Genomic DNA, 15,710 nt, shown 5'->3' on the forward strand with positions numbered 1-15,710 from the left:
ATCGTGCACTAGCCCCTGGAAGGATTTTGGTACTGGAGGAAGGCTTAGCAAAATGAGATCATGCAATTTCATCACAAGAGAGTCAGGTTTGGGCTCACTGCAATCTCCTTTGGCAAGGCCAGGTACCTCCTGCTGAAAGTGCTATGGTGACTGTACTATCTGACTACCCTCTGGGGGCCCCCTGCCTCCTAGGAATATATTAACTAGTCCATTTCTGACTTCGAAGAGGAACAAACCTAGAGAACCAATCCCACACAGGAACACAGCTCATGTAGCATTGTGCTCTCAAATGCATTTCCTATTGGCATGAACATTACAAATCAAGGAAATCACCAGGTAAGGCAACATTAGTAACATTAGCGCTATTGTAATAATAGCAAGTAATGGGGTGTAAGATGCACATTGGTAGTGGGGGTAAGTTTAAGGAAATCTAAGGGAGTCTAAATGAATCTAAGGTGATGCAATATATACCCAAGGGGGCAGAAGAAAGGTGTAAACTACATTAAATTAGGTTCACCTAAAGGATATTGATACACTGAAGAGGGTTCAGGGTTCAGAGAAGAGCCACAAGGATTATTAAACGATTAGAAAACATGCCTTATAGTGATAGACTCAAGGAGATCAATCGATTTACCTTAAAGAGAAGGTTAAGGGGTGATTGATTACAGTCTATAAGTACCTCCATGAGGAACAAATATTTAAAAATGGGCTCTTCAGGCCAGCAGAGAAAGGTAGTACCCAATCCAATGGCTGTGAGTTGGAGCTAGACAAATTCAGACTGGAAATAAGGCGTACATTTTTGACAGTGAGCGTAGTTAACCTTTGGAACAATTTACAAAGGGTTGTGATGGATTCTCCGTCACCAACAATTTTAAAATCCAGACTGGATGTTTTTCTAGAAGATCTGCTCTAGGAATTATTTTGGGGACGTTCTATGGCCTGTTTTACAGAGGAGGTCAGACTAGATGATCACAATGGTCCCTTCTGACCTTGGAATTTATGAATTTAGTCCTTACACTTTAGGAGTACAACATTTTAAAAGAAACGATTATTCCATATATTGCTGGAATATGTGGAAACTCTAAAATCTTGATAACGTGAGCAGAACACTTAGCCTGTGCGCATGCTGTTGCTGTGCGCTGTCAAATAGCTAAAAGAAAAGGAGGACTTGTGGCACCTTAGAGACTAGCCAATTTATCTGAGCATGAGCTTTCGTGAGCTACAGCTCACTTCATCGGATGCATTCCACCTCAGGGGCAGTTGCATTTCAGTGAAAGGTGAAGTAATTGTCCTGTAGGTTCCTTACTTATTCAAACCCATGGGGTATCCTGTGGCTTTTTGAAGCTCTCTGAGATCCTCAGATAAAAGGCATTATGGAAGTGCAAAGTATCCATTCCTTTAATAAACATGATTTCAAAGCTTTCCAGGCTTAATTGTGACAGCAGTTAATATATAGGTGTAGCGGCTTTAGGAACACACTCATTTCTCTCCTCAGGATTTCCATCGTGTCTTAGTGCTCTCCATCTATAAATAAGTCATAGAGGAAGATGCTTCAGAGAACACAGGAGACAGCATGGGAAAACCCTTTTCCCCAGGCTCCATGCCCACGTGGTTGAAAGACAAACTTTTGAACTCTGAGTGGAAGGATTCTGAGCGTTCCCAGCACCAAGTTTCTCAGCAAGTCTTTGATCGCTTGATGGATATACCCTTTCCCACAGTTGCACTGACTGCGCTCATTCAGACCCTGCTTCCCATTCACGAGAAATCTCATGGAGTGGGTGGGTTTTTTAGGTCAAACAGTTCCAGACTCAGCGAGTTAAGATTAAAAAGCTCCCCATCTCGTTCTTTTCCTGGAAGGTCAATTTGCACTGCTGGCAACATAGTCCCAGTTTCAGCAAAGGCAAACCCAGACCTGAAGCTAGGTTTCGGAAGAGGACTCTTTCATCTAAGCAATGACACGCTCATGGATTTGAACTTGTGGAGCCGAGAGGCTAGCCAGCAAGAAGTGACAGCTAAAGGGCAAAGCTGCGACACCTCTTAGGGATTCATAAAGCTGCCTTCACGTTGTTCCTATGAAATAGAAATAAAAGCTCTCTGCAGCGAAGAGGTTTACATTGTACAAGAGCATTGTTTTTAAACACAACTTGCCGGTATTGATCCTCCCAAGATGCTGTCAGGTCCCTCCCTTCCTCTCCCCTCCCCGGGGCCTTGTTTACATGATGATTAGTTGGGAAGAGCATAAGCTAGAATCCCTGCCACGTCAGTTCCCAGAAGCCCTTTAATGAGAGAGGCTTTTGCCTCATCCCCAGCCCATTAGATCATCCACCTAAGGCCTGGTCTCCACTTAACTGAGACCGAACTAGCCATGTTCCTCAGGGCTGTGAAAAAAGTTTACACTTCCGAGCGCTGTAGTTAGGCCAGCCGAGCCCTTGGTGTGGGTGTGGCTAGGTCGATGGGAGGGAACCCCCGCTCGGGGAGGGGGACTAACTGCACCGAAGGCAAACCCTTGTGCGAGCGCAGGAAGTGCCCACGCCGTGGCACCGCAGCGGCATAGCTGCAGTGTTGTCCCTGCCGGTCACAGTGTAGACACAGCACAGGCAGCGAGGAGAGAAAACACCACACACCGATATGCTGCTTGAAGGAACGCAACTGCGCGAGTTGCTCTTCAGCGCTAGGGGGAAATTGTCCCCGTGCTACAGGAGAACGGGCCCGCAGCCAATCCAAGAACGAGGCGAAGTAGTCTCTGCATTTCCGCTGTCTCGACAGGCTCGATCCTGCAAGGTGCTGTGTGCTCTGCCCCTGACCCAGCAACACACTCAAGCTCATGCTCAACTATAAGCATTTGACTCGTGCCACTGACTTCGGTGGGGGGTTTGGATCAGGCCCTCAGTCTGGATTAAATAAGAACCGATTCCCCACTTTCTTTTTGACCGAGACAGTTAAACCCTCACCATGTCACCAGAGCGCCTTTGCCCAACATGTCAGCCGAGCCTCTTTGGTGAAGAGGCTGGGAATTACGGTTCGCATTACTATTTGTATTGAAGTAGTGCCCAGGAACCCCAGTCATGCACCAGGACCCCATTGTGCTAGGTGCTGTACATACGCAGAACAAAGACAGTCCTTGCCCCAAAGAGCTTACCATTTCTAATCCCCCTTGCTGCCTCCAAAAAAGAAGCATCTCTCATTCTCGTGCCCGCTGCCCTTCCTGGGAGAAGCAGAGGTGTCAAAACACCAGCAGACAAACTTACCTCACTTTGCTTCCAGCCCAGCCAGAAGCATCACACGACATTCTTCCCAATTTTGCAAACTCAAGAAGTTTGGCAAAGCCTTTGACAAGCATCCAACCTTTTGGGTGCTCATCTGATTTGAGCTACGCTACAAAGACAAGCCATGTCAGGGAATCTGGTTATACGTGTGGTCCCAAGTTATAGTATAGCCTTGCCTCCGCATGTTTTCCTATCAGGCTTTAGCCTTGACGCTTTCCTGGTACCATCGTGCAGCATGATGCATTCCAATTGTTATCTGTATCAGAGTAGCACAATGTAACTCTCTTGTTCTAGAGTTCTGGAAAACTTTCTGGGATAGCCAGTTTAACCCTTTTATATCAGACTGATTTGTGCATCCTCCTGCTTTGATAATTATACCTGACTGCTCACCACATCCAGAGGGACATTCCCAAATCAGACGTTTACAGGAGTAAGATCTCTCTCTAGCAAAGTCACAGCAAGTTCTCTCAGGGCATTCCATGCCCAGGCAGGTGAACCAGGTTCTAAGTTGCTCTAATGGGCCTTCTTACAAGCTGTTACATTCTTCATCTGCAGCCTCCTGGTTCTCAGAAAGGTGAGACATTCTTTCCTACTTTTTATAGTTAGCATGGCAACTTCCACCTTCTCTCCATGTGTGTGTGTGTGTATATATATATATATTCTTATTATATGTTCCATTCTATGCATCCGATGAAGTGAGCTGTAGCCCACAAAAGCTTATGCTCAGATAAATTTGTTAGTCTCTAAGGTGCCACAAGTACTCCTGTTCTTTTTGTGGATACAGACTAACACGGCTGCTACTCTAAACCTTTCCTACCTGGGAAATCATTAAAGAAATTCTGATCCTTAAGACTAAAAGCCCCATCATGAACTGCAGTATGGCACCACCCACGCTGATCACACTCTATAGGGTGAAGTCATCCTGACACTACAGAGAGTAAGACAGAGTTTGCCTCCTTCTATGCCTATTCTCTGTCCATTCAAACTAAGGCAACAAACTCTTTCTGAACTACATATGAGTGGGGAGTAGAAGCCATTCATAAGTGCATGACCACTACATGCATATGCAAAGAAGGGGGTGAGTTTCAATTCAAATAGCTTGGCTGTGAATTATTGAATAGTGAAGAACAGGTTTAAGTGCAGTAGTTTGCAGCTTTGGATGGAAGGAAAAATAGTACCTGCATCTTAAATACAGAAAAGCTCCTTTCTCTGTTCAAGGAATATCCAGGACTGCCTGCTACAGGAGGGCGATACAACTACTTTGGGTCAGAGTAACTAGAGCTGGATGAAATGTTTCGGCAGAAATTTTTTCAAAAGAAACTTTTCAATGTCAAACTGGAAAAAAGTTTTCAGAATTAAAAAAACCCTGAAAAACGAACAAAAAGAAGTTACGTTTTTGGAAAGCAAAAAAAATTTTTTTTGTGGGAGTGGGATCCCCTCTGATCCCACTGAGGGTTACCAAAAGAAACTACACCATTTGCTCAAGAAACTCCCTGAAAAAGCACAAGAACAATTCCGCACAGACACACCCCTGGAACCCCGACCTGGGGTATTCTATCTGCTACCCAAGATCCATAAACCTGGAAATCCTGGACACCCCATCATCTCAGGCATTGGCACCCCTGACAGCAGGATTGTCTGGCTATGTAGACTCCCTCCTCAGGCCTTACGCTACCGGCACTCCCAGCTATCTTTGAGACACCATTGACTTCCTGAGGAAACTACAATCCATCGGTGATCTTCCTGATAACACCATCCTGGCCACTATGGATGTAGAAGCCCTCTACACCAACATTCCACACAAAGATGGATGACAAGCCGTCAGGAACACTATCCCCGATAATGTCATGGCAAACCTGGTGGCTGAACTTTGTGACTTTGTCCTCACCCATAACTATTTCACATTTGGGGACAATATATACCTTCAAATCAGCGGCACTGCTATGGGTACCCGCATGGCCCCACAGTATGCCAACATTTTTATGGCTGATTTAGAACAACGCTTCCTCAGCTCTCGTCCCCTAATGCCCCTACTCTACTTGCACTACATTGATATCTTCATCATCTGGACCCACGGAAAAGCAGCCCTTGAGGAATTCCACCATGATTTCAACAATGTCCATCCCACCATCAACCTCAGCCTGGACCAGTCCACACAAGAGATCCACTTCCTGGACACTATGGTGCTAATAAGCGATGGTCACATAAACACCACCCTATACCAGAAACCTACTGACCGCTATTCCTACCCACATGCCTCCAGCTTTCATCCAGACCACACCACATGATCCATTGTCTACAGCCAAGCTCTACGATACAACCGCATTTGTTCCAACCCCTCAGACAGAGACAAACACCTACGAGATCTCTATCAAGCATTCTTACAACTACAATACCCACCTGCTGAAGTGAAGAAACAGATTGACAGAGCCAGAAGAGTACCCAGAAGTCACCTACTACAGGACAGGCCCAAAAAAGAAAATAACAGAACGCCACTAGCCATCACCTTCAGCCCCCAACTAAAACCTCTCCAACGCATCATCAAGGATCTACAACCTATCCTGAAGGACGAACCATCACTCTCACAGATCTTGGGAGACAGGCCAGTTCTTGCCTACAGACAGCCTCCCAACCAGAAGCAAATACTCACCAGCAACCACACAACAGAATCACTAACCCAGGAACCTATCCTTGCAACAAAGCCCGTTGCCAACTATGCCAACATATCTATTCAGGGGACTCCATCATAGAGCCTAATCACATCAGCCACACTATCAGAGGCTCATTCACCTGCACATCTACCAATGTGATATATGCCATCATGTGCCAGCAATGCCCCTCTGCCATGTACATTGGCCAAACTGGACAGTCTCTACGTAAAAGAATAAATGGACACAAATCAGACGTCAAGAATTATAACATTCAAAAACCAGTCGGAGAACACTTCAATCTCTTTGGTCACTCAATTACAGACCTAAAAGTGGCAATTCTTCAACAAAAAAACTTCAAAAACAGACTCCAATGAGAGACTGCTGAATTGGAATTAATTTGCAAACTGGATACAATTAACTTAGGCTTGAATAAAGACTGGGAGTGGATGTGTCATTACACAAAGTAAAACTATTTCCCCATGTTTATTTCCTCAGACGTTCTTGTCAACTGCTGGAAATGGCCCACCTTGATTATCACTACAAAAGTTTTTTCCCTCCCCGCTCTCCTGCTGGTAATAGCTCACCTTAAATGATCACTCTCCTTACAGTGTGTACGGTAACACCCATTGTTTCATGTTCTCTGTGTATATAAATCTCCCCACTGTATTTTCCACTGCATCCGATGAAGTGAGCTGTAGCTCACGAAAGCTTATGCGCAAATAAATTTGTTCGTCTCTAAGGTGCCACAAGTCCTCCTTTTCTTTTTGCGTATACAGCACTTGCTATTCTGGGCTTTTTCTCCTTGTAGGAAAGCCCTAAGGCAGACAGAGGTTAAGTGCTTGCTCAAGAACACACAGCAAATCTATAGTACAGATGAGACCCCAAGTGTCCCAATTCCCAGGCTTGAAGTCTAACTACTCACCAGCATTCCTTCCTTAAAAGCTTTGTGTAGTAAATGTTCAACAGAAAAATTCTTGGAAGTAGCAAGGGTCCCTTCCCCCCACCTCTATCAAAGATCCTTTGTTGAAAGTTTTTCAAAACCATTAGAACCAGGAAGACCCCCTCAAACACATACTCATTGAAAGTGACGGCCCCTGGCCGGAAGATCTTACTTTCTAAATAGACAAGAGAAAGGTCCGTCTGGAATTTCACTGCTTCACAGCCCTGCCCCACACAGCTACGGACAGAAGTCTGTGGTGTAGATCTGGCCTCAGGACACTCCTGCTTCCAGAGAGATAAAGCTTTACATTATCTGGTCTTAGGCGTGGCCTACGCTCAGGTTTTGTACTGCTGTAACTTTTTTGGCTAGAGATGTGATTTTTAACTGGAATAGCTATAAACCCCTTATCATGGACCCATATATACCAGTATAAAGGTGCCTTACATCAGTATAGCTTAGTCCTCTTCCCACACAGGAATACACACTTTTATACCGGTATAACCACATTCATGCTAAGGGCTTATTCTGCTTTTAACACATCAGCATAACTACAGCAGTACAACTTTGTGTTCAGACAAGCCTTTTGATTCTACTCCCAGCACAAAAGAAAAGACCTGATGGTCATTTACACTAAAGTCAGTTTACACAGTGGGGTGGGAGGAGGTATTTTTTCATATTCTCTGTGTGTATATAAAGTCGGCTGCAGTTTCCACGGTATGCATCCGATGAAGTGAGGTGTAGCTCACGAAAGCTCATGCTCAAATAAATTGGTTAGTCTCTAAGGTGCCACAAGTACTCCTTTTCTTTTTGCTCAAGTTGTAGAAAGGGGCCCTCGGCCTTGTCGACCCACAAGTCATCCCGCTCTAGTTATACCAGTGGGTTCAGCCCCCGTGTGGACACAATTATCCTGCTATAAAAGTGTTTATACTGGGATAGTTTACTCCCATACAGGAAGGGGAACAAGCTAGTCACATTTAAGGCATCTTTACAGTGATGTAACTTCTTTCACACAAGGGGTATTCAGTACAACTGTTTGGGTAAAACACACCCCTAGCTGAAGCACTTATCCCAGTACAAGTTGTGCGTGTAGACCAGGCCTTAGTGTAAATGATAACGAGGCCCCCGAGTGTCCAGCAGTAGGGTAATAAAAGCAGTGTATATCCACTGTAATGCGCAGAATTTATTTTTTGGCCAGGCAATCTAGGTCAGGTTTTAGTTACAGAAAGATAACTTGTGGTGGGTGCGCTGCGAAACTTCTGGCACCATCAGTCTGTTTCTAGAGTTCTGCTCATCATAACTTTTCTTCAGCAACAGGGGGAAGAAACATTAAATCCCTCGTTTTCCCCTTCAACGTATTAGCAAAAAAATCCATCCCCACTGTGAGATCAGGGTTTCCACTTCTTATTTATCAACCACGGGAAATGCCTCCATGCGGACTCCATTAAGGAGGAGAGAACCAGCCTGGATTAAATTAAAATTGACCAATATTTTCACGCAAAATGTATGTAAGATCTGAAGAAGTTCAAGGAGCATCTTTTTGTTCTATTGTTCCTGCCACATTTCCCTGTTCCCTGATGTTGGCTGGGATTGGAAGTACCAAAAGCCCACAAGAGGGGCTGTTCTGGTGACGTTCCAGACTCGGCCTCAGCACCGCATCTCTTGAGAAAACCTGATCTCACCAGACTTCCTGTCCAATTGCCAGCCCAGAGATTCTTGGACAAGCCTCCAGCTTTGGGATATCTATCTGGAAAAAATGGAGCCAACCTCCCCGAGTCAGACTGGAGGGAAACAGAGGGATGGTTCTCTAATCCAGCACTCCCCACAATCCCAAAGGACCCTGGCTATTTCCGCTAACAAAAAATCAGCAGCAAAACAGTTGATGGTAAACTTTAAATTGCCCTCACTGGTCTTCAGCCATAACAACCCCTTTGCTTCTTTGGAGGCACCTCACTTCAAGCTACCATTTGTCTGAGAAGTGATAGGTTAGCATACAGCCAAGCACCAGCACTGTCCAGCTCCGGGGACTTCCTAGACTTTTGCTATGTAGCAGCAAAATAAAAGCTTTACTGCAATTTTTACCCTCTTTCATAGAAACTATACTCCAGACCACCTTTCAGAATAAGGTCTCATTCCTGCCAAACCTCCATACCTGGAGCTGCCTGGACTTTAACCGGAGTGCTGAGCTTAGAGGATTTGTAGAATTGGATCCTTAAGTGATACATAATAGCAGCCGGAGAGAGAACCTGAGTGGCTTGGACCTGGGGTGGGGGAAGTGGAGAGGATGTTTTCAGATGCAACCTGAAAAGAGATAGAGAGAGGATGGAAAGGCCAGAAAGGCTGTTCCGGACAAAAGTGCCCACGGAGCTAAAGGCTTTTGCACCAACAGTACAAATGCCAAGCGTGTGTGGAAGGGCCCTGAAGCAGGTGTGAGCACATGGACGTTTTAAAAAGAAATTTGGAGAGCTTTTGCCTTCAGACGCCCACACACTAAGGCCCCCATTCTGCAAACATTTACACACGTGAGTAGTCCCATTCACCCGCATAGGCTCAACACACACGAGCAGTCACATTGAACCCAATGCGAGTGCTCATGTGCATAAGTGTTTGCAAGACCAGGAACTAAGTGCACCCGAGTTAGCGCCATCCATATGAATTAAAGAATGTGCACGCAAACAAAAGACTCCTGCGGTCATGTTTTGTCTCTCTGTGACAAAAGCTACATGCATACAGAGTCCATTGCGTGGGTCTCCCCTAAACACAGAACAAAAGTCCAAGAGGTTACACTGGTGACAGAACACAGACAGAATTGCTCATACAAATGCATCATTAAAAAGGAACATATTCCCGTATGGCCAGCTGTGGTAAAAGACTTTCAAATAGTTCATTCATTTTCCTTCAGCCTCCCATCCACCCAACGTCCTTTCCTCCTTCACACCATTCCCTGATTACAAGGGCTCTCCCCGGCACCACTGAATTCAGGCCCAAAGCGAGCTCAGTGCTGTTCGGTCATGTAGGAAGATACAGTCCCTGCCCCAAGAGCTTACGATACACAAACCTCTTTATGGATAAGACACTCTGTCCTGCTCACGCTCAGCTCCTTTCCTCGACCACTGAAGAAAGTCTGGTAGCCCCTGCCTCCTTTAATAAGCAGAACAGCAGTGTAAGCTGGGGCCCTCAGTCACCAACCTGGGAAAACTGGTCAGGTCAGTTCCTAGCCCTTATACCAAAGCTCGATTTTCGGTTTTCTGTGACTAGAAAGTTGGCAACCCTAGGCCCACAGGGTCTCACCACCTCATAGTTCTCTGCTACAGGTACACGAACGTGTCCTCCCAGCCCTCTTGGGCCCAGGCTTTCCCTTTTACATCTTCCAGCCCCAAGCACCTCATGCTGCCCAGCTGGGTTGGATTTCCCAGCACCTATCTGCTTGCTCGTCTCGTCTTCAGAACAGAGCTGGCTGCTCCCTAGCTCACCCGGCCCTTAGAGAGGCAGACGGCCCTGTTACAGGGAGTCAGTGTTGTCCAGTGGTTAATGCATGGCATGCCAACCCAGAACTCTAAGATTCTATTCCCTGCTCTACCACTGACCCCCCCCCCCCGGCCAAATCACTTTCTCTTTGCCTCGGTTTCCCCTCCTAACCTTTGTGTCTTTAGTGCAAAGACCATTTCTCACTGTCTATACACTGAGTAGTACTTGGGGGCCCTGAACTTCAATAGGGCCTCTAGCTGCTATGGTATTCAATATTAATAAAATATAATAAGACATAATAAATGATTAGGGTTTGGGGTGAAAAAAGAAGGGGAGCTACCAGAAAATAATGGGGGTGGGAGAACTTGCTCAAGGGAACATGCCTTCAAAGACTCAGATAATAAATTATGATATAATAATGCATATCTATTAAAAATTATAATAACCATTTTATATACTCAATTATTAATATAAGCAGAAATCTATATTATAATCTAGTAACAATTAATAACAACACAGCCGTTGTCTTTTGTAATAGTCAGACCAGCATGGGCTTTGATGAATGATATGGAAGGGGACAGGGAGGTTCCTGGGCCCAGGGGAAGAAATCAGTTCAAGGTTTGCCTGAGTAACAAGTGAGACTTTGAGCTGACTCGTGATTAACTACCGCCCTCATCTCCATAACCACCCCCATCTCCACCTCTGCAAGAGAAGTTAATCCCAGGCTACAGAGAGATTTAGCCTAACATTTCCCAACTTGGCACTTAATTGTAGACACCTCCATAGGAGGGCTGATTTTCACACCACTGAGAGATTAGAACCTGGCCCTCATCTAGAGATTTATAATTAATTCAGCATTCGGTCGGACTGAAATGAAATCGCTGACTCTAAAAATCTCTGTCTGTGGTCATACTGATGTTTTAGCACTGGCGAGAACAACCATACCTGATTCTAAGGACAAAGGTTCTGATTCTGACCTCACAGTGGCTTTACACATCGGCTTCAATGGAGTTAATCCTGATTTACTCCAGTATGACGGAGAGAAAATTCAAGCCTTGATTTTAAAGATGAAACCTGCCAGAAGTGGATTTCAGCCCCTCCAACTCCAGGGCAAATCTCCTAGGGTTAAATCTGATGTCCGCCTGCATCCCATGTCCTACACTGACACTTTGGAAAATAAGCCATGGCCTCTCCATGGCCCAAACAGCTATGGAGCTTCTTCCCTTCTCCAGGAATATACAGATGTAGAAGTTTCCTTCTTCCATCTTTGTCAGAGCAGCATGGCCCAACATGCTTTGAGGAGCAACTGGCAACACATGGCCAATTGTCCCAGCAATACATCTACTAAGTATTTTCAAAATTCAGGTCCATTTCCCCCCTTCCAGTTAAGCCCAAAACACTTGAAATCTTTAATGCAGATTCAGCGTTTCAATCATGCACCCCTCTCCCCGCACCAAAAAAGAAAAACCCCAACGAAACAAATTGCCTTGGTGCCAATGCCCTCGACTGTTTACCCTGAGCGTATACAGAAATGAAATGGAACCTGTAGAATGCGGAGGATGATTCTCCATGGCCCTGTGTGGTCAGTTACGCCCGGGCACAAATCGTGCTGAATGGGAGGGAATGGCTAAGCAAGGAGCAGGTGAGCGCACCCTCTGTGGGTGCATAAGGCCCATAACCAAGGTGGTTCTGACACTCGGGGAGCAGTGGTGACAGGCTGAGAGACTGTGTCGGGGCTCTGTGCCCCAGAGAGCTCTGGTCTGCAGTGCATCTCTCTGCAGCACTGCCGCAGTAGTGTGTGGGAGAAGCAGGGAGCGGCCAGTGGCTCTACCATTGGTTTGCTAAACCCAGGGTTGTGAGTTCAATCCTTGAGGAGGCCATTGAGGGATCTGGGGCAAAAATTGGGGCTTGGTCCTGCTTTGAGCAGGGGGTTGGACTAGATGACCTCCTGAGGTCTCTTCCAACCCGAATATTCTATGATTCTATGACCCAGGAGCTGTTCCCTGCTGAGCCAGGCCACGAAGGGTGTGATATGAAACTGAGTGGCCAAGCCCGCCCTGCTGGGTGAACATGGCCAGGCTTGGTGCCAAGAGTGAAGTCTTCCCCAGGGGGGGCGGGAGGGATCTTTCCTGAGCTGAGCTGCTGCACCAGATGTGTAATGGGAGCTCTTCCTGCCTTTGATCCTTCTCAGGATAAAATGCGCACGTCTGATTTTCGCAGCTTCTATTCTTTCCCCTGCTTGGCGATATGGACTCACCTGCAATTAGGGACATGTGTCTGCCAAATGCTTCATGCAGGAAAGAGGGCTATAATTTATTTCACAAACTCCAGGCTTCTTGTTGTTTTTCGGTGCATGGCGGGAAATGAGGTGAGTGCCCAGCGCCTTAACTCTCAACACGCCTGCTTTAGCCGAGTGAATTTAGTACAAGTGAAAAGGTGGCAGATGAACAGCCCTGGAGACTGAAGTCCCGTGTTTATCCCCAGATACAGCACAGCCCATGCAAGCTTCACTTCCCCTCCCCTCCAATGTGCCTCAGTTCTGATAATAACTTTATCAGCGTCACTTTGGCCCATTCTCCCTTTGGCCTAGCTGCCGAGGCTGCCTATGGATTAGCCCTAGAGCTAAACTGGGCTTTGGTGCAGTGGGGCTCTGACAAGAGTCAGACTTGCATGTTCTGAGATTCCACCCGAACGCCAGGGTTTATTCATACATCGATGTACAGCTGGAAAACAAGCCAGCTTGGTCCAAAAGCCACTTGGCACTAACCCAAGGCTCCAAGCAACATGCATCCAGTGAGCGCGGGTTTGCGTGCACACACCTTAAACTACCAACTGCCACTTTCCAGCTTATCCAAGTGCTTGAATGGTCATTCCCGACAATTTCCACCTGCTAGCTCCAGCCCTGGCAGTTAGCCAATGCCTAAGAAGCAGATAACCCTATTCCAGTGCAGTGTTTAAGGAAGTTGCTTCACCTGTAGCTGTGCTCTCAAAGGTTTGTTCGCTACCACAGAACTCCCTCTCTCTCTGAGGGAGGAATGGTACGAGCTGTGAGGGACTGGAGGTCTCGAATCCAGGTCCATAGGTCCCGAGACAGTGTTTGGGCTGCAGCTCCCTGGACCCACTTGAGAGGGGGCCACCAGAGCTCTAGCTCATCTTAGGCTTGTTGAACCCCAGTCTCCTGGCCAAATTCCAACTCCAGATGTAACCGTATCCCTCTAGGAACAAAGAATGCAGGCCATACTTACAGGATGAGGGGGTTCTATCCTGGGAAGCGGGGACGACGAAAGAGATTTGGGAGTCGTGGTGGATAATCAGCTGAACATGAGCTCCCAGTGTGACGCTGTGGCCAAAAGAGCTAATGCGATCCTGGGATGCATAAACAGGGGAATCATGAATAGGAGTACAGAGATTTTACCTCGGTATTTGGCACTGGTGTGACTTCTGCTGGAATCCTGTGTCCAGTTCTGGTGCCCACAATTCAAGAAAGATGTTGATAAGTTGGAGGGGGTTCAGAGAAGAGCCATCACAATGATTAAAGTATTGGAAAATATGTCTTTTAGTGATAGACTCAGGAAGCTCAATCTATTTAGCTTAACAAAGAAAAGGGTTAAGGGGTGACTTGGTTACTGTCTATAATTACCTATATGGGAAACAAATATTTAATAACGGGCTCTTCAATTTAGCAGAGAAAGGTTTGACAGGACCAAGTGGCTGAAAGTTAAAGCTAGACAAACTCAGACTGGAAATAAGGCACACATTTTTGACAGTGAGGGTAAGTAATCACTGGAACAATTTACCAAGGGTTGTGGTGGATTCTCCATCACTAACAATATTTAAACCAACATTGAATGTTTTTCTAAAAGAGACAATCTAGGAATTATTTGGGGAAGTTCTATGGCCAGTGTTATACAGAAGGTCAGACAAGCTGATTAAAATGGTTCCTTCTGGACTTAATGGATCCTTGCCATGAAACTTCAGAGCAGGAAACCCTGATGACAAAGCAAGATTTCAAGTGATGCAGGTTTCCCGAAACCCTGGCTACCTAATTCAATCACTTATAAATTATACATGGTAAGTCTGTTGACACAGACAAATTAGGATCTGAGATGCAGGGCTGTACTATATTCTCTGGGCCAACTGAAAGTTTGGATGGAGGATGGGAATAAGGTCAATGAAATGAAAACCAGGACATTAAATGTGAGTGAATTAAACAACCACCATCTCCTGCAGATCAGTTCTCAGAGAGAGAACTCACCTCTAGGCACATCTGTTCTGATCCTCTGGCCCAGCCCACAGAATGGCTAATGGCTACCACCTCTACTGGACGATAGCTATGCACCTCCAATGCACTTCACCAGCATTAATGAATGAATCCTCCCAATACCCCAATGAAGTGCGTAAGCATTATCCCTATTTTACAGGTAGGGAAGCTGAGGCAAAGAGATCAGGGGCTTGATTCAAATCTCAATAAAACCAAAGGGTGTTTTTTCCACTGACTTCAGCAGGCTTTTGATGAGGCTCTGTATGACTTGCCGAAGGCCAGAGAGGCAGTCCATGTACAAGATGAGGATAAGAATTTATGCGTGGTTGGACCACAGTCCAGTGCTCAGTGCATTAAACCAGTGGTTCTCAAACCGCTTCATATTATGGATCTGTTCTTAGGATACCTGCAGGCATGCCCTCGTGAACACGTCCTGGCCTAGCCGTTCCATCGCAGCTCTACACCTCCCCACCAGCAACCGTAGTGCTTGATTACAGAAAAAAGGTGTAGGGATGAAGATGATGTGACAGAAAAATTAATCTGCTTTGAAGCAATGGATCTGGCTACTTGGTTCCACCCCCCTATTTCATACCTGGGCTGTGCGTGTCTTCTCCCCTGGTGTGGGACTTTATGGTCTTCTGCACCAGATCTCTTCCTGCAGCCCCTGTTGCTCTGATTTCTCCAGGTCGCTTTGCCGTTTGTTTCCATTCTCCTGTGTATTTGCAACGCCTCCAACTTTATCATCATCATCCACTAATCTGCTCAGAGCTGTATTTACACCCACATAAAGGAAATGAAGCTGCAGAGAGAGACGGTTTTAGTTGACCAAAAAAGCCCCAAAAGGGCCATAGACTGGGCTAGAACTAGTCTGGTTGAAAGCATCTTTGTTTGGAGGCTGATGGACGTACCATCATTTTACTAACAGAAGCAGCTCTAGGGACCCCTAGTGGCCATGGCAGATCACAGCCTGACGTGTACTGCACTACAAGGAATGAAGGGGGAAAAGCAACCTGTGACCAGGTACAATGATGCCTTAGGTGGGATGGATTTTTGGCTAAGGTTGCAGGATTCCAAGCCACCGGATGGTGGCTTGGCTGAGGGAGTCTGCCTAGAAGCTACCACTTTCC

The 15,710-nt window shown here is 46.1% G+C and overlaps 1 protein-coding gene across 2 annotated transcripts in view; it reads right to left on the minus strand.

Annotated features, from left to right (window-relative positions):
* Positions 1–12,746, minus strand: part of LZTS3 (leucine zipper tumor suppressor family member 3) — a 71,196-nt gene extending 58,450 nt beyond the window's left edge. Inside the window, exons 1-2 of one of the 2 annotated variants that reach the window (XM_073342956.2) lie at positions 12,580–12,746; positions 9,913–9,995 (exon numbers count right to left, since the gene is read on the minus strand). The gene's annotated coding sequence lies outside the window, so the exon portion shown is untranslated. The remainder of the gene's footprint in view (positions 1–9,912; positions 9,996–12,579) is intronic. The other variant, XM_073342957.2, reaches the window with a different exon arrangement.
* Between the last annotated feature and the right edge of the window lie 2,964 nt (positions 12,747–15,710).

Source organism: Lepidochelys kempii, chromosome 4 (genome assembly GCF_965140285.1).
Source record: "Lepidochelys kempii isolate rLepKem1 chromosome 4, rLepKem1.hap1, whole genome shotgun sequence".
NCBI lineage: Eukaryota > Metazoa > Chordata > Testudines > Cheloniidae > Lepidochelys > Lepidochelys kempii.